At 38.3% G+C, this 22,714-nt stretch overlaps 1 long non-coding RNA gene across 1 annotated transcript; it reads left to right on the plus strand.

Moving 5' to 3' along the window:
- The first annotated feature begins 9,202 nt into the window (after window positions 1-9,202).
- On the plus strand, window positions 9,203-11,441 carry LOC115954502. The gene is made up of 4 exons (XR_004083919.1): window positions 9,203-9,393; window positions 9,890-9,968; window positions 10,783-11,198; window positions 11,352-11,441. It is a non-coding gene; the product is annotated as an uncharacterized LOC115954502 (long non-coding RNA).
- The last annotated feature ends 11,273 nt before the right edge of the window (window positions 11,442-22,714 follow it).

Here is a 22,714-nt window from a genome sequence, read left to right on the forward strand (position 1 = left end):
CTGCTTCTGCTCCGTATGTCAGAGAAAACGGGGTTTCCCCCGTGGATCTCCTGGGGGTCGTGCGGTATGCCCATAATACACTGGGTAGCTCTTCTGCCCACCTTCCTTTCGCTCCATCTAACCTTCTCTTGAGCCCGTTCAAAATAGTCTTGTTCACTGCTTCAGCTTGGCCGTTGCTTTGTGGGTATGCCGGGGTTGAATACTTGTTCTTGATGCCGAGCTCCCTGCAAAAGGTCCAGAAAGCTTTGCTGTTTTACTGTAGCCCATTGTCTGTCACTAGTGAATTCGGCACCCCAAACCTTGTGACTATGTTTTTCCATACAAATTTTTTCACGTCAGTATCCCGGATATTAGCCAAGGCTTCAGCTTCAGCCCACTTTGTGAAGTAATCTACAGCCACCAGCACAAAACGGCGGTTCCCCGTTGCTCGGGGGAATGGCCCGAGGATGTCAAGCCCCCATTGTGCAAATGGCCACGGGCTGCTGACAGGATTTAGACGTCTTGCAGGCTGATGGATCATTGGGGCGTGCTTTTGACACTGCTCACAACTCCAAACGTATTCGGTGGCATCCTTCTGCATCTGCGGCCACCAAAACCCCTGTGTCATCGCTCTGTGTGCTAAAGATCGTCCCCCAGCATGCTCGCCGCACACTCCCTCATGCAGCTCGGTCAGAAGCTCTTTGACTCTTTCGGGATGTAGGCACAAGAGGTAAGGGCCTGCGAAGGACCTTCGGTACAACTTTCGGTCTGAAGACAGCCAGTACCTGGGAGCCATTCGTCGAATCTTGTTGGCCTCGGCCTCATCCTCTAGAACTTTATCTTCGGCAAGGAAATCTATGATCGGGTTCATCCAACATGGACCAGCCACTGCCACCTGCGCAACTTCTACTCCGGCCTGGTCGGGAACACTCTTCACACAGATGCTTGGCTCCCTTACAAGTTCTATCGTGATAAGCCTTGGTGTATCCTCGGTAGCCGAAGAGGCTAACGTGGCAAGAGAGTCAGCGTGCTTGTTCTGTGACCGGGCTACCTAGGATATCTTGACCGTTCCAAACTGGCCGATAATCTGCTTTGCCGTACTTAGATAAGCTTTCATTCGGGGATCCCGAGCCTCGAAGTCCCCAGTGATCTGATAAACAACCAGCCGAGAGTCCGAGTAGATCTCTACGTCCTTTGCGCCCAGATGCAATACTGCCCTCAACCCGGCCAATAGGGCTTCATATTCGGCTTCGTTGTTCGAGGCTTTGAACCCCAATTTGAAGGAGTGTTCCAGCCGTATACCCTCAGGGGTGATTATGACAATGCCAGCCCCGGCCCTCATAGCATTTGATGCGCCATCCACAAATAATCTCCACGGGCGAATCTCCACACTACAGATTACTTTGCCTTCATTCTTGGGTGTAAATTCTGCGATGAAATCAGCGAGAACCTGTCCCTTCACCGAGCTCCTAGGTCGGTATCTTATGTCAAACGATCCCAGCCGAGTACCCCATTTGGCAATCCGTCCTGTGAAGTCGGATCTCTTCAACAGTGTCTGCAATGGATACTCGGTGAGGACGAACACTGTGTGTGCCTGGAAGTAATGTGGTAACTTCCTCGTGGCGTGCACCAGAGCCAAAACTAACTTCTCAAGAGGCAGGTACCTTGTCTCGGCATCGACCAAGGTTTTGCTCACGTAATACACCGGCATTTGCACTCCCCGATCCCTTAGCAACACAGCACTTACGGCATGATCGGTAACTACAAGGTACATAAACAGATCCTCCCCGGGCTCCGGGGCCGTCAACCTCGGCGCCTTTGCCAAATATTCCTTTAGTTCTTGAAAAGCTTCATCACAGCTCTCGTCCCATCGAAACCCCTTCCACTTTTTCAGAAGCTGATAAAACGGCCGGCAACGATCGGCAAACTTGGAGATAAATTGGTTCAGGGCGGCTAACATTCCAGTGAGCACCTGCACCTCTTTGGGATTGCTTGGTGGTTTGAGGCGGTTCACGGCTTCTATTTGGTCGGGGTTTGCTTTTATTCCCCGAGTAGAGATCAGATATCCCAGGAACTTACCAGCCCCCACTCCGAAAGTGCACTTCTCAGCATTCAGGCGCAACTTGTGCCGACGTAGTATCTCGAACACTCCCCGGAGATCTTCGGTATGCTGTGACTCGATTCTGCTTTTTACCACCATGTCGTCGATATAAACTTCAACCGTGCATCCAATCTTTTCTCGGAACATTCTTGTCATCATTCGCTGATACGTAGCCCCGGCATTCTTCAATCCGAACGGCATGACCTCGTAGTGATAGTTTGCATTCGGGGAGATAAATGCTGTCTTTTCTCGGTCTTCGGGCACCAAGGCAATCTGGTGGTAGCTCTGGAAGGCATCTAGGAAGCTCATCCTCGGGTGCCCGTATGTTGCATCTACTAGCTGGTCAATCTTGGGCATCGGGAATGGGTCCTTGGGACATGCCTTGTTCAAGTCTGTGAAATCCACACAAACTCTCCATTTCCCGTTCTTCTTCTTCACCACGACAGTGTTTGCCAACCACTTCGGGAAGAATATCTCCTTTATAGCCCCGGCCTCCTTCAGCCGCTGTACCTCCAGGTTTACTGCATCGACATGTTCTTTTGACGCTCTTCTCGGTTTTTGCTTCTTCGGGGGGAATAATGGATCCACGTTGAGTTTGTGGACAATGAACTCGGAATCTACGCCGGGCACTTCATACGGGCTCCATGCGAAAACATCTATGTTCTACAACAGGAACAACGACATCTCTACCCTTTCCCGGTCATTCATGCTTGTACCTATCTGGAAATATCTGTCAGTATCTGGGAGAATTCTTACCTTCAGCACCTCCTCTGCAACGTCCGCCCCAGTTTCCCCCTGGGGTTTCTGTAATTGCTATGAATTGTCTTTCTCGTTTTTCTCAGTTTGACCGAGCTGTTCCTTCTCCCACCGGACCGCGGCGACAAGGCACTGCCTCGCCACCTGTTGATTCCCCCTTACCACGGCAACTCCATTCTCAGTAGGAAATTTTACTTTCACGTGAAGGGTGGACGGAGCAGCCCCCATGGCGTGAATCCACGGCCTTCTCAGGATTGCGATGTACGGTGCGAATGATCGGACTACTATAAATGTAACTATAACTCCCTTGCCTTCCATGTCCACTGGGAGAGAGATTTGCCCCTCGGGAATTACAACCCTCCCATCAAACGAGACCAACGGCGTGTCATACTTTGCCAAATCCTGGGCCTTTAACCCTAGCCCTTCAAAGAGATCCGAGTTCATGACGTCAGCCCCACTTCCTTGATCAATCATTACCCTCTTCACCAGGAATCCGCCTATCCGGGCTGTCACCACCAAAGCATCGTCGTGGGGTTGGACCGTCCCCTCGAAATCGTCTTCTCCGAACGAGATGGGCAGCCATTCAACTTTCTTTTTCTTCTTGGATGATTCTCCTTCCGCGCAGGCCACTGTCAATACCCTTTTTGCCGCTGCTGCCCTTCTTGGTGCGGCATGGATGACTTCGATTACCCCCAGGGGTGGTGGAAGGGGATTCCTTTTCTGTTGGGCGCCCTGCCCGGTTTCTCGGTCAACGGAATCTGCTACAAACTCCTTCAGGTACCCGGCCCTTGCTAGCTGTCCGAGATGATCTTTTAATACCCGGCACTGCTCGGTGGTGTGCCCCTTGTTTCTGTGATAGGTGCAGTATAGGTTTTGGTTCCTCCGAGATGGGTCACCCCCCATTTTGTTCGGCCACCTGAAGAATGGCTCGTTTTTTATCCGTTCCAAGATCTTGTGCACGGGCTCTTTAAACACCACATTAACCCCGTCAATCTGCACCTCTGGTTCCTGCATTCTGAAGTCTCTTTTCGGTTTCGTCGGCAAAATGCTTTGCCGAGATCTCCCCACTAAAGGAGCTTTCCCCCTGCTTTGCAGCCAGTCATCCTCCAGGCGTTTGTACTCCTCTATGCGTCTCATCAGTTGCCTCATATCCTCGGGGGGTATTCTCGTCAGTGACTCCCGTAATTCAGAATCTTCAGGGAGCCCCATCCTGAAGGTGCTTGCTACAATTTTCTCGTTTCCTCCACCGATCTCGTTGTAGAGTTCCCAGTATCGGCTGGCATAACTCCGAAGGGTTTCCCCGACCCTCATCTTCATGGAAAGTAGTGCGTCAACCGGCTGTTGCATTCAGCTGCATGTCACGAACCTGCTGCCGAATTCTTGAATCAGCTCGGTGAAACTGTGTATAGATCCTTTCCGCAACCCATTGAACCACCTTAGTGCAGTAGAGCCGAGACTAGATGGGAATACCTTACACATTAACGCGTCATTATGCGCATGCAAAGACATCATATGGATGTAATGGCTAACATGCTCCACGGGGTCTGTCCTCCCTTCATACGAATTGAACGGCGGTCGCGTGAATCTGCTTGGCATTGGGGCCCGTTCAATTTCATCGGAGAATGGAGACCGGGCCGCCATCCGCAAGGCTCGGCTCATGGCGTCCATGGCGGCGTTGTAGCGTAGTCGTTCCTCCGGCGATTCTGATCCTTGGTCATTGTGGCCGTGCGACCGTGAGCGGTTCTGCCGAAGACGCGGTTCCCGTGGCTGCCGGTGCGATCGGTCCCGGGATCGATGCGTACCAGATCGGCTGGAGCCCTCGCCCTGATTTCTCCTTTGCTGGGGGTTGCGATTCCTTTCATGTCGCCGACCCCTTGCTTCCAACTCTAAATCCATTACCAGTCTGCGCAACCGCTCCAACTCTCGATCTCGATCATCGTACTGTCGATGCGCCGAGACGCCTGAAACCGTTCGGTGTGTCTGGACCGACCCTTCTCCCAGTCCGGACCTTTCCTCCCCTCTTGGGTGCTCCCTATCTTCCCGCCGTTTTTACCTTCTCTCCCTCCACGTTGACCCCCGAGAAGATCCCATGGAGTCGCTCGGTGCACGCTCTCCTGAACGCTCCTCAGACATTCTTGTCGTTTGAGTCTCAGTCGAACCACAGCTTTGTAGGAGGGCCCCACGGTGGGCGCCAATTGTAAGGGCCAAGTATAAGGCTTCTGGGCCTTAGATCACTTGGGCTCACAATTTATTTGTAGTGGGCTTAAGGATTTCCTACTATGGGTCGTTCTCGGCAGAGAGACTCAAAGCAACGCCCAGTTGATACTCACTCACTAGACTTTTTTCTCTCCAATTTTCTGAACCCCTTCTTCTCCTAACTTTCTTCTATTTATAGCCAAGGTAAGTGGGGAGATTATGATTACAGCCACCGTTTGTGCTACTGAAGGTCCAATATTATTCGATTTAAGTGGATGTTTAGGTGAGGGGGCGGTGCCGCATTTATGATCTTGGAACTTGATTTCATCTGGACCGACTATGTTCGGCAACTCAATCTCCCGTGCATACCACGTTTTCCCGGGAATGATTCATATATCTGACCGGGAACGTTTGACCGATCACCTCTTGGAACTCAATGCCCTACACTTGTCTGCGTATTAAGGAAGTTTCAAGGAGGGCGCAGGATAACTGGACCTTTCTACTAGGCCTGTGCCAAGGCCAGTATGGGACTAGGCCCAAGGCCTGTATGGGCCTGGGATCTCGGCGTTGTACCATTGGGACTGGGCCCAGGGCCTGTATGGGCCAGGGATCTTGGTGCCGTACAACATTCATTACTATATCGTTTATAATTTTTTTTTTAGTAAAATTTTTTTATAACTTTAGCATTTTTCCTAAAAAGGAAAACATATTGCAAAATAAAAAGAATGCATTTTTGTTATTAAAAATTATGATATTAAATATTAGTTAAATATTATTTAAGTGATAACGAAAATGCCTTATTTAAATATATCACCTTTTAAGCCTTTAAATTTGTTAGGCGCCCATGTTGCCATGAATAATAATATCAGTATATCACACCAACCCAGGTGAGCTGCACAAGCATACTATGGGAACCCAAAGGACTACAATCTCTGAGAATAATGCTTAATGCTACAAGAAAAATGCCTATTAGCAACCAAGAATTTTTGACAAACCCAAAAAACCCTCTCAAGAAATCTTATTTGTGATGGTAAAATAAAGCCCTCGCAAATACTTAGTAAAATGTGAAATATTTGTGACCAGCAAAAAAAGTTGTCGCAATTATGTGTTATAGCCGTCACAAATACTAATATTTTGGAGGGAAATTTTTCCTCCATATTATTTGCGGGGGACAATTAAAAATCTCTCACAAAAATTGTATTATTTGTGACAGTTAAAAAAAACCGTCACTAATACTAAATTATTTGTGAGGGTTAGGATCGACCTTAACAAATAATCATTAAAATGTCAAAAAATTTGGAGGGAAATGTTCCCACCAAATTATTTCCGAGGGACAATAAAAATCCCTTGCAAAAAGTTTATTTTTTGTGTGGGTTAAAAATATGTTGTTACTAATACTATATTATTTGCAAGGGCCACAATTGACTTTCGCAAAAAATCATTAAAATATTAATTTTTTTTGGAGATAAAAGTTATTCTAAAATTCAAAGAAAAATAAGAAGAAATGCACAAACATATAGCACTTTGTATTCTTTAGATGAACCTTTTATTTACAGTCTAAAAAAAAAAACATTTTCTATACATCCTATATAAGAAAGGTCTGTCATTATTTTCTAAAAAATTGTACCAAAAAAAAAATGATAGCATTTTCAACTTCAAAATGGTAGCCTAAAATTCAAGAATTTCAGCCTTTTGTACTCTCTCTCTCTCTCTCTCTCTCTCTCTCTCTCTCTCTCTCTCAAAAGTGAATACAAATTTTTTCCCATTAAAATAATGCATAAAAGATGAGTTCATAGATCAAGTGGTAAATTACATCCGATTGACATGAAAATTGGCATGCATGTTAAGAACATATAGAACATGTAATCCAATGATCAGATTTTCAAAATGTGAATTTAATAATAAGTTATTGGGTGATGTAACATTTTTTAGAGTTACAACACTAGAACCCAACTCTATATTTCTTAATTCGATGTGAATTTTGACAAATTTACCATTAGATTACATTATCTTCATATATTTTTCATGCTTATAAAATTTAAAGGTGATCAAATATTAATTGTCATGTCATCAATCAATTGATCAAATTCAAGTTTTTGAAGTTAAAAATAATATATAAAATATGAGTTTATAGATCAAATGGTAAATTACATCTGATTGGCATGTAAATTGGCATGCATGTTAAGAACATATAAATTATGTAATCCAACAGTTGAATTTTCAAAATATGAATTCAATAATAAGTAATTGGGTGGTGTAACATTTTTTAAAATTACGTCAAGTGTCAATTGAACCCAACTCTATATTTCTTAATTCGATGTGAATTTTAACAAATTTACCGTTAGATTACATTATATTCTTATATTTTTCATGCTTACAAAATTTTAAGGTGATCAAAGATCAATAGTCATGTCATCAATTAATTGTCTAGATTCAAGTTTTAGTCATTTAAAATAATGCATAAAAGATGAGTTTATAAATCAAATGGTAAATTACATCCGATTGACATGAAAATTAGCATGCATGTTAAGGCCATATAGAACATGTAATTCAACGGTTGGATTTTCAAAATATGAATTCAATAATAAGTTATTGGGTGGTGTAACATTTTTTAGAATAACGTCATATGTAACTTGAACCCAACCCTATATTTCTTAGTTGGATATGAATTTTGACAAATCTACCATTACATTACATTATTTTCATATATTTTTCTTGCTTACAAAATTTCAAAATGATCAAATATTAATAGTGATGTCATTAATCAATTGTTTAGATTCAAGTTTTAGTAGTTTAAAATAATGCATAAAAGATGAGTTTATGAACCAAATGTTAAATTACATCAATTGACATGAAAATTGGCATGCAAGTTAAGACCATTTAGAACATGTAATCCAACGGTTGGATTTTCAAAATATGAATTCAGTAATAAGTTATTGGGTGGTGTAACATTTTTTAGAGTTACGTTAGGTATAACTCAAACTCAACCCTATATTTCTTAATTTGGTGTGAATTTTGACAAATCTACTGTTAGATTACATTATTTTCATATATTTTTCATGCTTACAAAATTTCAAGGTAATCAAAGATTAATAGCCATATCATCAATCAATTGTCTAGATTCAAGTTTTAGTAGTTTAAAATAATGCAAATATGGGTTTATAGAACAAATGGTAAATTACATCCGATTGGCATGAAAATTGGCTGCATGTTAAGACCATATAGAACATGTAATCCAACAGTTGGATTTTTAAAATATAAATTCAATAATAAGTTATTGGGTGGTGTCACATTTTTAGAGTTACATCAAGTATAACTTGAACCCAACCTTATATTTCTTAATCTAATGTGAATTTTCACAAATCTACCGTTAGATTACATTATCTTCATATATTTTTCATGCTTACATTTAAGGTGATCAAAGATTAATAAACATGTCATCAATCAATTATTTAAATTCAAATTTTTGTAGTTTAAAATAATGCATAAAATATGACTTTATAGACCAAATGGTAAATTACATCCGATTGGCACAAAAATTGGCATGCATGTTAAGACCATAGAGTACATGTAATCCAACGATTTGTTCCAGTCATTTTTTAAGTTTATGGGGATATCTTGCCCTTTTTTTAGTCTTAGGGGTATTTCAATCATTTTAATGATTATTAAATTATATTTTACTAATCTTGGTCCTCAAGTTTCATCTTATATTTTTATTAATTATTAAATTATATTTTATTAATTTTTAGTATTAAATTATATTTTATTACTTTTAGTGTAGGAAAAAAAATCCCTAAAGGCCTATTATGGCAGTTTTAAGAGCCTATTACGGCGGTTTCAAAACCGTTGCTAGAGGTGAAGTTAAAATCCAGTCTTTCACAATTTTCACAAAAATTTGAAAATTTCATGACTTATTGTGTAAGTTTAAAGTCGTTGCAATAAGTGAAAAAGTCGCCATAATAGGTTTAAAACTTATTACAGCGGTTTCTTTCGCTAGAATAAGTGCCATTTTCGTCACAATATGTCCCTCGTACCACTTTAAACTTTTCGAACTTCCCATTTATTTTTTTCAGCTTCCCACCACTTTGACCTCTCATTTTTTGTCTCCTATTTATTTACTTCAGATATTTTCCTCTCACCCACATTTTCTCTCCCTCTCCCTCTCTCTCTCTCTCTATCTCTCTCTCTCATGGATCTTCCTTAACCCACTTCCCCTCCTCCTCTCTTCTTCTTTACTCAAAACCCACCATTTCTTTTCCAAAATTTCAAACACAAAAATACTACCCAAAACCACAAACCCTACCCAAAGCAAGGTAAGTCTCTCTAGCACTCACCAGCTCTCGGTGAAGCAAGGTTGGAGGGTAAGTCCTTTTTTCTTCTTCTTTGAATCTACGGGTACGAAAATCATGTTTAGGACTGAAAATTTGTGGGTTTAAATCAGAGAACCTGATTGGGATAAAAAGTTATTTAAAAAGCTTTAATCTTGATGGGGACAACACTATATGGGCACGAAGAAAATGGGAAATTCGATATTCTCCTTTTGTATTTAGGAATGAAAACGGGTTTAAGTTATGCCTACCATCTGTTCGACGAAATGCTCCAATAACTCTCTCTCTCTCTTTTGTAATGCAGAGCGTGTGATGCTTTTTTTTTTTTTTTTTTTTTTGTTCCTATCATACTTTAGAGTTGAACGAACAAATGGGTTTCTTTTTTTCTTTTCTTTTTAAAATATTTTTTTCAGTGTGACTTGTTTTGAAAATTGTAAGCTAGCTTAGTAGAATCAGTATTACATATTGTAGCTTTTGAAGTGCATTTAAGTTTCTTTCTATTCAGTGTTTTGTTTCTAATGATTTACAGGTTTCAACTGACCCAGTCTTAGTTTCATTGATCTCTGAGTTTTGGTAGTGGAAGGATAACAAGAAAGCAAAAATGGATGGTAAGGGAAAGCTACTACAACTTTATAGATTTCTCATATGTTGTTCTTCAATGAATTTTATTTGAATATATGGATAACTACTTCTGAATTGCTCATTATATGAATTTGTTTTCCTGAGAAGTTTAGGGGTTAGTGTTTTATGTAAAGTTGTATTTGTTGCTTAAAAAAAAAAATCTATGTGCCATCAGACATAATCTGCAAGTTGTTGGAAATCTGAACATGAAATGTGTTTGTTCCTTCATTTAATATGTATGATTACAAGAACAAGAACTAGATTGATGACCAAAGAAACAGGTTTATGTCAATATTTGTCAGTAGTATAACTCTCAATGTGATGTCAACTTTGTATTCATGTAACATGCATGGCTATACTTGAGGTTGTGGTTTCATAGCACTAGACCACTACTACAGGGTCCACAAGAAATAAAGCTTAATGTACTAATCAAAAAAGAAAAAGAAAGAAGGCTTAATGCTATTTTTGTTTGAGTTGTTGAGGTCTGGAATAAGAATGGTAAAATTGATATTTGTATGTATTTACTTTGATGCCCTTTTTCTATTTAATCATCATGTGTATATTCTTATCAACCATTGAGCTTATTTTTATATGTTGTTGTCAGCTACTTTATTATGAAATAAATGCCTAAAAGTTAGTTGCAATTAGTTCTTTATTATCTGACCTCATAATTAAGTATTTAGCTGAAATGGAAGCCTTTTTTGCTAAATGACTTAATCCGTGGTTTTTATTTTTCTTTATTTTTTATTTTTTATAAACTGTATTGATTTACTACTTTTTATTATTTCAAATCAAATCTAGCTGAAATCAGAGAGCGGGATTGGTGCAATGTGGTAATATGTCATATGGATTGGTATAATCTATTTGCTCATTTCTTTACCATGGAAGCTACTTGAGAGATTACTATTCTTTTTTACCAAAAACTGAATGGAGCTTGGACGACTTTTAGTGAATACCCAAGATCTGAACTCGAAACTCTATATGCTTGCTATAGCTAGAGCTCAACATTTTAAGCATAAGCAACCAGATGAGGAAGTGAAGAAATAATTTGTAGAATTGGTGAAACGCTGTTATTCTGATTGGATATTTCACATTAAAAATCCTATTTTTAAGAAGTACACAGGGAAAGAAGATCGTTATAAGAATGTTCCTTCCTTCATTCCTACACTCTTTTGGAAAAAAAGATGATGGATAAATGGATGGATAGAGATTAGGGGGTGAGTATAAATGAAATACACGTCATGAATTCTCTCTATCTCTTGCACTCTCCTTAACCATTATTTGTTATTATTTTTATAAAAGCATATTCTAGTGTATGAATTATGTTTAATGTTTTTTTTTTGTTTTTGTTTTTTTTTTTTTTTTTAAAGGATGGTACTAGTAGAGATGAAGAGGACAACTCAATCAATAACACGAGGGAGGTTGAAAACAGCTTGGAGGGTAACTCAAAAGAAGACTAGTATAGATCTTGTTATAATTCTAATTGTTTAAATTTAGAAAAAGGTCTGATTTCAGGATTTCTTTGTATATTCTATATTTTAAAGTTTGAACTTATATGAATTTTTTTCTTTCAATTGATCAATTTTTAGTAATTATTGTACTATAGTAACATGATAGTTAAAAAAAATTATATAAAATAATTATAAATAAATAAATAATAAAATATTTCAAAAATTATATAAAATATTATCACCAATGACATAAAAATTTGGTCATAAATAATTTTATAGTGATGACAAAGTACCTCGCAATTTATAGAATAGCGATGCCATTTAACCCCTTGCAAAAACATTTTAAGTGACAGCTTAATGTCGTCATTATTATTCCTAACTAATTGTGAGGGGTTAAAAGTCCTCACAAATAAATTTTAGCGAAGGCATTATTTATCTCTAAAAAGTATGTCGTTAATTTGAAATTCACAAATAACTAATTATGAGGGTATAAAGATCCTCACAAATAATTGTTAACAACAACTACTCCTCTTCGCTAAAAATAAGTGATTGATTTTTCTCGTCGTTTGGTAATATATTTGTGAAGGTGGATTTGTTTAGTAATGACAGTAAATTGTCCTCGTAAATTATCTATTTGCAAAGGCATGGTCGCAAAATCTATTTTAGCAACAAGAGCAAATACGACAGCCTTCAAGGGCCACATGCCCTCACTAATAGCCTTTTGCGACGATATATGAATTTTTGCGAGAGCATTTTACACTCGCTAGTAGACTCTTTTCTTGTAGTGACGTGTAGTGTGCGGAGAACTTGATAGATGTTGGACTTTTTAAAAGCAGACAGAGAGACCCAAAAATGAGTGAGTATTTGTCTTTACAACTTTATAGCTATAAGTGCATGTATTGCAAATTGCATAAGGTAGACTTTGGTAAGGTCCTAACAACCAACTTCTACTATTAACTAATTAATAATAGTATATTACACCAAAGTCTTTCTTTTTAGAGAGTAATACACTTGGTAAGTTGAAGCCAAAGAATTGTTTAGTCTGTTGCTTCCGTCATCTTGTAAGGAATTTTTAAAAGAAGGAAAAAAAAAAAAAAAAAAAAAAAAAAAAAAAAAAAAAAGTTCCCCAACAATTAAAATAATATATAATATATATATATATATATATGTATGTTAGGGTTATATTTTCTATGTAATTGGTTAATCCTTTGAGAAAACACACTTTACTTATAATTGGGTAGAAATAAATTTGGTTTAGTATATGAAGAAGTATGTTGTTCTAACATATCAAGTGGTACCATTAAAGACTCTTCAAAAAAAAAAAAAAAAGTGGTACCATTAAAGACATGAAGTTTGATTCAGGAAACAAGTAAAGAAAAACTGTTTAATTAAAGCTCGACACTAGCTCAATACTAGTTGCTATCAAGGATTAATGAAGAAGCTTGACACAAGCTCAACACAAACTCGATCTATCGAGAATTACATTCAAATTTTCAGATTTGAATTTCGACCCATGATGACTTGAATGGTTAGGGTTTCTCTCTCTACAACCCTAGAGATATGTAAGTCTTATTTTAAAAGTCATTAAGAATGGAAATAGAGACTTAGAACTTATATACTCTGTGGGAAGCTATTGCGTTTGTGCGTCTTAGGGTTTTGTAACCAAGTGCTTCCTAATTTTTATTGTTTATGAAGTGAAGAATTTTGTAACCAACAACAATCAATCAAGTTACTGAAATTAGTCACATACTGGGATCTGTGCAAAGGAGTTAGTCACAGATTGGAGATTTGTGCAACAAAGGAAAGAAGTTTGCTACAAAATCAAGTAAAATTGGGTATTGAAGCAAATGTTCAACTGTAGGTTGGTATTTTGGGATAAGCTAGGGTTGTGGTTTGATTCCTCATACTTGTAACCGTTTGATTATTGATTAGTGGATTCTTAGGAGTGGTAACCTTAAATTCACCAAGTGGGGTTTTTGCCTTGCGAGAGGTTTTCCCCATTTGTCCACAAATCACCGTATTAATTTATTTTCAGCTGCATTTAGTTTATCTGGTAATTTATTGACGCCTCCACGATTTGCATGTAATTTAACCTAATTAATCAACTTAGGTAATTGAATTAATTAACCGTGGTCAATCTTTTTTAACCCAACAATATATATATATATATATAGTGAATTTCTTTTTCTTTTTCTATTACCCTCTTACTTTGGTACTAGTCTCACGACTGAATGAATACAAATCTTAGGCTTCTTAGCCACTTGATTTGGCTCAACGAAGATCACACAACAAGCCAGCCTTTCAGGCTATTACATATACATATATTTTGCACTTTCATTGATCAGTATTTTGCTCGTGTTATAACAAAGTGGTGGACGATTTGGACTTAAATTTGGAAAAAGTAAAAGAAAAATAAAATTTGAAAAAAAAATCTATAATAATTTTATTATTGGGATACATCAAATCCCTTAATTTTTTTAAACTATCCCATTTAAACCTCATACTTTTAAATGACACGTTTTAAACCCAACAAGTCAATTGATGCACAAATCATGAGTGAGGGTCTGATTTGTTTGGATTTTTTTGGGGTACATTTATGAAAGTATGGAGTTTAAGGTGCTCCATTTAAGTGTATAGGGTTTAATATGTCCCTATAATAAAACTATGAGGTTTTTTTTTTTTTTTTTTTAAGAGTTAGTAAGAGTTAGATAACCTGAGCCTGTATATCATTCATGTAAAAAGAGATTATCGTTTGGTTTATTTTGCAAATAAAGCTTTTTTATCTTAGAAATATATACACTTGATATAACTTCATTTAATGTTTTATCATTAAATATATTTTATTAACATTAGATTACACATTCCAGTTCTTTAAACACGCACACCAAATTTTTATATTAATAAAGTCTATTTACTCATCGATTCCATAGTTGTCAAAACGTGAATCGTATCTTGAATCGATTTTTAATTTTTTCATATCATGTATCGTATCGTATCGTGTATCGTAAAATACACAAATGCTTAATAAAATTTATAAAAAATTATAAATATACATATATAAAGGGTATATTCATTATAAATTTTGAATATATTCAACTAATGATTAATTTATTCATCACTTATGTAATAATATTTAACAAGATAACTAAATAAATCAAACTAGCATGTGTTCATAACATACACATTCAAATTACTTAAATTCAAAAGTGATAATATATTACAAATGACCCAAAAATAATAATTTATTTTCATCATATTCATCAAATTACCTAATCAATCCCATCTAAGTCAACGCTATCATCATGTTTAAAATTTTGCAAATTTATTTCTTCATTAAAATTTTCTTCATCGTTATTCGTCATTAACATTTACTATCTCTTCTTGTTCTTTTTATTTTAATAATTTTTCTATAAATTTTTTTTTGTCATTCTAGTTTTTTGGACTTATAACTATAACGATAAAAATAAAATAAATTAATTTTTTTAAAATATTAAAGTAAAAGGTAAGTGTGCACAGTGTAATCCAATTGTAGGAGAGAGGAGAAAAAAACTTATGAATATGTTATTTTTGTAGACTAAATTAAATAAACTAATAATTTTTTACTAAAAACAAGTCTAACAACTTGTTAGATTCAAATAAAAGTACAAATTTTATCAAAAAATATCATTTTAAAGCATTTGTCTATGTATCATATGATATATATGATTTTACGATACGATATGATTTATACGATATGCACACAATATCGTACGATTCAGGAGTACTTTCAATACGTTGATATAATACATAACTTTTTCCACATGATACGTATCGCGTACGATATTGACAACTATGACCAATTCTATAAATTCATGTATTAAATATAATTTTAAATAAAAATAAAAATAAATCAAACTTAAACTTTTAATAAATGGGATAGTCATTGATTTTTAATAATTTTGTAAATTTGAACCGAGGATATATGGAGTAACGGAGAAAATGTGATCTAGCATAATTATATTTATACGAAAATTTCCTATTAATTTTGTTGTTTTGGTGAAATTGAGCATCCCAAAATGTATATTCCTCCTTTTCTTGTATTTAAGCACAAATACACTCTCAAAATGTGTAATGTTTCACTTAAATTATCTCGTAATCTCATGCATATGCATTGATACAATTAAAAATAAACAAAATCAAATGTATATTAAAATTCCTACATAAGTTAAATTCCTGAAGTATATTATATTTAGGTTTTTATAAAAGTCTATGAAAAATTCTTCTATTTGGTTTTTGATTATTGTTTTTTTTTTTTTGAGAATGAAATACTTTCTTCAATTAATCAAAAGAGGCTAGATCAGCCTGAACTACATGAAGGATATCTGGTGGTACATTATCCATCCAGATATTTAAATTGGGCGACGTAATTGCCCTTCTTGCCAAAGCGTGGGCGACATTATTTCCCTGTCTACGTACATGGACAAAACGTATACAAGTAAAATAAGAAGCCAACTGTTTTACATCATGAATTATATGGCCATGCAAAGCTAAGGACGGGTCTGTGCTTATTAGCTCCCTGTGAACGATGTCTGAATCTCCTTCTAACACCGCGGAAGTGATGCCGAGTTCTACTGCAAGTTCCGTTGCTCTCCTCGCTGCTAATGCTTCTACTTGCGTAACCGTTGCTGGCAGAGGAATTTGCTGAGACAGAGAGGCGATTACTGCACCTTCCGAATTGCGAACCACCACTCCCAGTCCAGCTCTACCCTCTTCTGAGAATATTGCACCATCATAGTTGATCTTCATCTCGTCTGTATTAGGTGGTCTCCAACGGACATGGTTTCTGTGTACCAGCTTTGGGATAGAGGGTCTGATACCTTGAAATTCAGCTTTCCTCTCCTTTGATAGATTGGAAATGTGGTTCAGGGGACTCGCTGCCTCTTTGAAACGGATCTGGTTTCTGCGATTCCAAATGGCCCACCCCATGAATGCTAACAACTCTGTATCCTTGTCTTCCGATAAAGCATACTTGAAAATGTCCTTCATGGACTGACCTTCCAAAGCCGATAGCCAACTCCATTGTGGATCAGACCTCCAGACTACCTGCACATCAGAACAGAAAAAAATAGAATGTGAGCCATCCTCAGACCGCACCTTGCAGCTCTCACAGAGAGCGTCTTGGGCAATCTTTCTGCGATATAGGTTAGCTTTTGTTGGGAGAGCTTCCTTGCATGCTCGCCAAGCGAAGTTCTTCACTTTATTTGGGACTTGTAAACCCCAAATCTTCTTCCAAAAAGCTGAATCTTCTGCTGTGAGTTGCACCGGTGCACTGCCTTCGTATAAGAAGCGATACCCGGACTTCACAGTGTATTGGCCCGAGGGGGTAAACGGCCAAATAAGCTTGTCCTCTTGACTAAAGGAACTTAGTGGGATGCCCTTAATGATAGCAGCTTCTGCTGGCTCAAAGACATGGTCAATAACATCGCTTCGCCAACTCCGAGTGGACTCATTTATCAGGACTGCCACCGATGTATTTACCTGCCCCAAAATCTGAGGAGATGTAACTTTGGCTTTTGTCTTCAAGGGAAGCCAATTATCACCCCATATCCGGATATGCTGCCCATCACCCACCCTCCATAAAGCCCCCTTTAGAATGACTTCACGGCCCTTAAGGATACTCTTCCATGCATATGAGGCTGAGGCTGACTCCTTTGCTTCAAGAATGGTTCCTGTGGGAAAAAAACGAGCCTTGAAGACCCTATAAAATAGGGAGTTATCATCATGAAGAAGTCTCCAAGCTAACTTGGCGAGCATAGCCTCATTAAAAAGAGTGAGATCCTTAAACCCCATCCCCCCTTGAGTTTTATGGCTACACAAATCATCCCATCTTACCCAATGAACTTTCCTCCTCTCACCCCTTTGACCCCACCAAAACTTTCTAACCATTGTCTCAATTTCATGGCATAGAGTAACCGGGAGCTTGAAACAACTCATCGTGAATGTGGGAATGGCTTGGATCACTGACTTGATGAGAACTTCTCGTCCCGCCTGAGACAAGAGTTTGCCTTCCCAACCCTGTAACCTTTTCCAAACCCTTTGCTTTATTTTCCCAAAGCTAGCCTGTTTATTTCTTCCCACCATTGCCGGTAAACCCAAGTACTCCTCATATTGCTTCAACTCCGATACCCCAAGTGCAGACATAATCTGTGATTGTTGATCTTGTGGCGTAGACTTACTAAAGAAGAGAGCTGTCTTGTTTCTATTTAATCTTTGCCCCGAGACCCTCTCAAAAGCAGCAAGAATCTCCAAAACCTTCTGACACTCCTGTAAGGTAGCCCTGCAAAACAAAAGGCTGTCGTCTGCAAAGAACAGGTGAGTCAACTTTGGACCATTACGACAAATAGATACACCATTAATGTCACCCCTGTATGCTGCTTTTTGGAGCATTCTATGAAGACCCTCAGAGCACACTAGAAAGAGGTAAGGTGAAAGTGGATCACCTTGGCGAATACCTCTACTAGGTTTGATGTTTCCCATGGGTTCTCCATTAATAAGGATAGAATAAGTCACCGTAGTGATACACTCCATAATAAGGGCCACCCATTTCTCATCAAAACCCATTTGCATCATAACCTTTTCCAAAAAGGACCATTCCACCCTATCATAGGCTTTGCTCAAATCAAGTTTGAGCGCCATGTAACCCGACCTCCCTGAATTATGATTCTTCATGTAATGCAAAGTCTCATAAGCCACTAAAATATTATCCGTGATTAAACGGCCTTTAATGAAAGCACTTTGGTGTTCAGAAATGATATGGGGTAACACTCTCTTCAATCTGTTAGCTACCACTTTTGAGAAAATTTTGTACAACACATTACACAAGCTAATTGGTCTAAACTCAGAAACCGACTCAGGGTTTTTTGTTTTTGGAATTAAGGTAATGAAAGTATGATTTAATGGGTTAGGCAAAGAACCTGAATTCAGGAAATGCAGTACAGTATGGATAACATCACCTCTAACTAGATGCCAGAAGTTTTGGTAGAATAACGGCGGCATTCCATCGGGTCCCGGTGCTTTGAGAGGAGCCATTTGTTTTAAAGCCACCTCAATCTCCCATTCTTGATACTCACCAGTCAATATCTCATTCATCTCCCCCGTCACAACCTTGGGTATAGAGTCCAGGTCTGCCTGAGTCATTTCCGGATTTGAAGAAGTGAATAAATGTTGGTAATATTCCACAAAAGTTGCTGCAATCCGCTCCGTATCAGTACACATCTCATCTGCTTGATTCCGTATACTTGTGATGTTATTTCTCCGCTTCCTTTGTGTGGCACGACAATGGAAGAAGCGGGTATTACGGTCACCCTCTTTAATGTAGGTAATTCTAGCTCTCTGCCTCCACATTCTTTCTTCTCTGCCCATCAACACGTTGATCTCCTTTTTTAAGTGTAAAATCAAAGAAGAGTCCCCTGTTCTCACAGCTAGCCGTTCAGCCCGAGTTAGCTCTTTCCTTTTTTTCTCAAGCTCTCTTCGAACATTGCCAAAGTTGTTTCGGCTCCAGCTAGTTAATTCCTGTCCACACTTCTCAATTTTCCTGATGACCCTCATGTTCTCGGCCTCATCATAACTAGCTCGCCACACTCCTTCAATAGTTTCGCCACATCCACTCTCCGCTAGCCACATCTCTTCAAACCTGAAAACCTTTTTCTTCTGTTGAAAATCCAGGGACAAAAACTCTATCCATAGGAATTTATGATCGGACGTTGAGCTGTCCACATGGTGAACCCGAGAACCAGGGAATTTGATAAACCAGTCTGGCGAAGCTACTGCTCTGTCCAGTCGCTCCCAAATTGATGCTCCGCTTCGGTAGTGTTTACTCCACGTGAATGGGGAGCCTTTGTATCCCATGTCCAACAATTCACATTCATCCAATGCTTCCCTAAAAAGCTGCATTTGGGTGTAAGGTCTCAGTCTACCTCCTGACTTTTCCGACTGTTTTGTTAGCTCATTAAAATCTCCGGCGCAAAGCCAAGGTAAAGAGCTTTGCCTATGTAAATGTCTTAGAAGATCCCATGACTCGTGTCTCCTGCTTGTTTCTGGTTCACCGTAAAAACCGGTGAATCTCCAGGCCCCTTCGGAGTTCTTATTAATTGTAGCATCAATATGATTCAGTGATGATGACACCACATCCACTTCAGTACCAGACTTCCAAAACAAAACCAAACCACCTCCTTTATTTATTCTCTGAACAAAAAATTTTTTATCAAAGCGAATCCGATCCTTAACGTAATCTAGCCTTGCTTCGTCTGCCAGTGTTTCGGCTAAGAACACGACAGAGGGAGCTTTTGCCTGCACCAATTCCACAAGCTCTTGAACTGCGAGTTGGTTCCCAAGCCCCCTGCAGTTCCAAACAATGCAACTCATTGTTCTTGGCGGGGCTGGGAACCAGCCGCCGCCAATACAAATTGATTTTCCTTATCCAAGTAAGAAACCAGAATTTTTTTACTTGGTAACACACTAAGATCAGAGGCCATATCCATGGGACGTTTTGAGCCAACAATGTCAGTATTAATAGAGGGAGAGCCCACCACTGTGCGAGGGAGTCGTTTCCATCTAGCTTGAACCACATCATCACTGTGCTCAGGAACCTGTTGGACGTTTGTAATATCGTGGAGAGGTGGTACTTGGGCTTTGATAAGGGGGGGAACTAAAGAGGGGGCACGTGATATCACATGACTTGAATCCAGGTCATCCCTTAATGGGCCAATGTTGTAAAGTGGGGAATTGTCCTTGTGCACGTTGCTGACTTCAGTGTGGGCTGATTTTAAGGGATCCTCGTGGAAATCTAGCTCTTCATCAATGTCCCTTAATTTTTGGGAGAAAGATTCTCCTTTATTTCCGTGATCCTCGTGGCTAGGAATAGGAACACTTTTTGAGACCGTGGACTCTTGGGAATTTGAATTCTGTATAACCACAAAATCTGCCTCCATATCAGAAACTTCCTTATCTGCTCTAATTTCCATATCGGGTGGTGGTACCGGGAAAGAACCCGCCTTTGCTTCCCGTCGCCGTTGAGTAGAACGATTTTCTTTCCGGTCTTCATAAAACCCAGATACGTGTACAACATTCTTTCTTGTAGAACCAGTCGAACTTGCCCTGATCCATGAACCATACTGTTGGGATGTTACTGGAATAGTGCCTTTGCTCTGAATCCAGATGTCGCACTCCTTATCTCCATGATCAAGACAGCCACACCAATAACAGAGGTTTGGCAGGCGTTCATACCTGAAGTTAACCCAGATTTTTTCACCTTCATCCACCCTGATAATTCTCCCACGACAAAGGGGTTGAAAAACATCTAAAGTTACCCTAACTCGAATAAAACTTCCACCTTCACATTCAAAATCTGTAGTTGAACGATCAACCAATCCAATGGCTTCACAAATGTCCTCTGCTACCGCCCTGTTTCTGTAACTTATTGGAATATTGTGTACTTGCACCCAAAAAGTTGTTTTATCGAGACTTAGATCTTCCAACGGTACCTGCTTATCATATCTCTGTAATACGACTAAAGACTTATCGAAACTCCATGGTTCAGCTGCCAGTACTCTATCAACATCCTCTTTTTCGTCAAAAGTGAAAATAACTTTATGCCCGCCCTCATTGCTGATTTTGAAACCCTTTGGCGCTCGCCACAAAGGTTTGAAGGTTCTAGCCACCGCATCCATGTTTAAAGCGCGTCGTGTTAAGAATAAAGCTGCTACAAAAAACTCTTGCTTGCACCGGTCTTTGTTGAAACAGATATCGTCACCTTCCCTCTCCGAGAGGGACATACAATTCCAGTGTCTTGTAAGGTCATCCATGGTGTGCAACACGGATGAACCCAAAAAACTCTAATAATACCTGATAAGAAAAGAGAGAGAGAAAAGGAAACTGTTTCCCCACCCCCAGAAGAAAAAACAAAGAAACCACTAGCCCTACCGGTAATCTTGTTACCGGAGGGGAAGACGCCTTACTAAGAAGGGACGACAGTTCTACAGCCTAAGAGAAGGTGGGAGAGCACCTTTCTTAGCGACAGAGAAACTTTTGTTTCTTTTCTTTTTAGACTGGTTTTTGATTATTGTGATTGCCTTAATTTATTAGTTCCAAATAGTCTACTGGTCTGATTATAAAGAGTAATCATCATAAATCGGATGCTATAAATTGAAATTTTCAAAATTAATAATTATGTCATTAATAAATTATTTAAATTGTAAGTTTTTGTAGTTTAAAATTATTCATAAAATATAAGTTTAAAGATCATATAACAAATAATATATCCGATTAACACAAAAATTGATATATTTATTTAGAGAGTAAAAAATTTGTAATTCAATAATTATATTTTTTAAATATATAATAATATTTATTTTATTAAATAAGATTGTAACCTATAAACGTTATAACTAATTTTGTAACTAAATTTTGTACCTTCTAAGTTACTTCTGATGTTTTTTAATAGGAAAATATTCTATGCAATGGGTGTAGTATCTAGTATCTGCCCTCTCACACTAACTTATTATTGTACAGGATCTTGCCATGTGAGGAGAATCTGATGGCGCAATTACAGACATACAATAAAAATACTCACCAACTGCGAGGTAAATTGCGAGTGATGATTGGCCAGCTAATCGATCGGGGACACATACCCGTTCAGGTTCGGCCTCATGGTATCCTTAATGCACAAACAATCATAACTCCCGGGTTTATTAACACATTTTTGATGGCTTGTGCAATTATTGTTGCCTTTGACTTTACATTCATCAATATCTGTAGTGGAAAAGTTCATTTTAAAGTAAATAAGAAGTAATTAATCCAAAAAATTTAAAACTGAAATCGAAAAAATAAAATAAAAAAGCATTGACTGAAACGAAAATAAAAATATTGCCTCTCAATAGTTATATTAGAGGCTAAAATTGGTATACAACTTCAACATAGATCCACTATTATTATTATTATTATTATTATTATCTATCAGTTTACACAATTGTTAGAAAAAATTGTGACAATTTTTATGTTACTAAAATAAGGCTACATATTATATTAGAAATTTGTCCCAAAAAAAAAAATGTTTTTATTATTCTTGAAAAAATTGTTGTAAATAAGTAGTAAGTAAATTGAATACCTTGGCAACCATGGTCGAGGTATGGGTTCCCACGGTAACCCTTCTTGCACTCGCAACGGTACCCAGACCCGTACATGGGATCAACACATAAGCTATTCTCTCCACATATGTAATTCGATTTGTTCCGAGCAAGATCACA

Source organism: Quercus lobata, chromosome 8 (genome assembly GCF_001633185.2).
Source record: "Quercus lobata isolate SW786 chromosome 8, ValleyOak3.0 Primary Assembly, whole genome shotgun sequence".
Taxonomy (NCBI): Eukaryota; Viridiplantae; Streptophyta; class Magnoliopsida; order Fagales; family Fagaceae; genus Quercus; species Quercus lobata.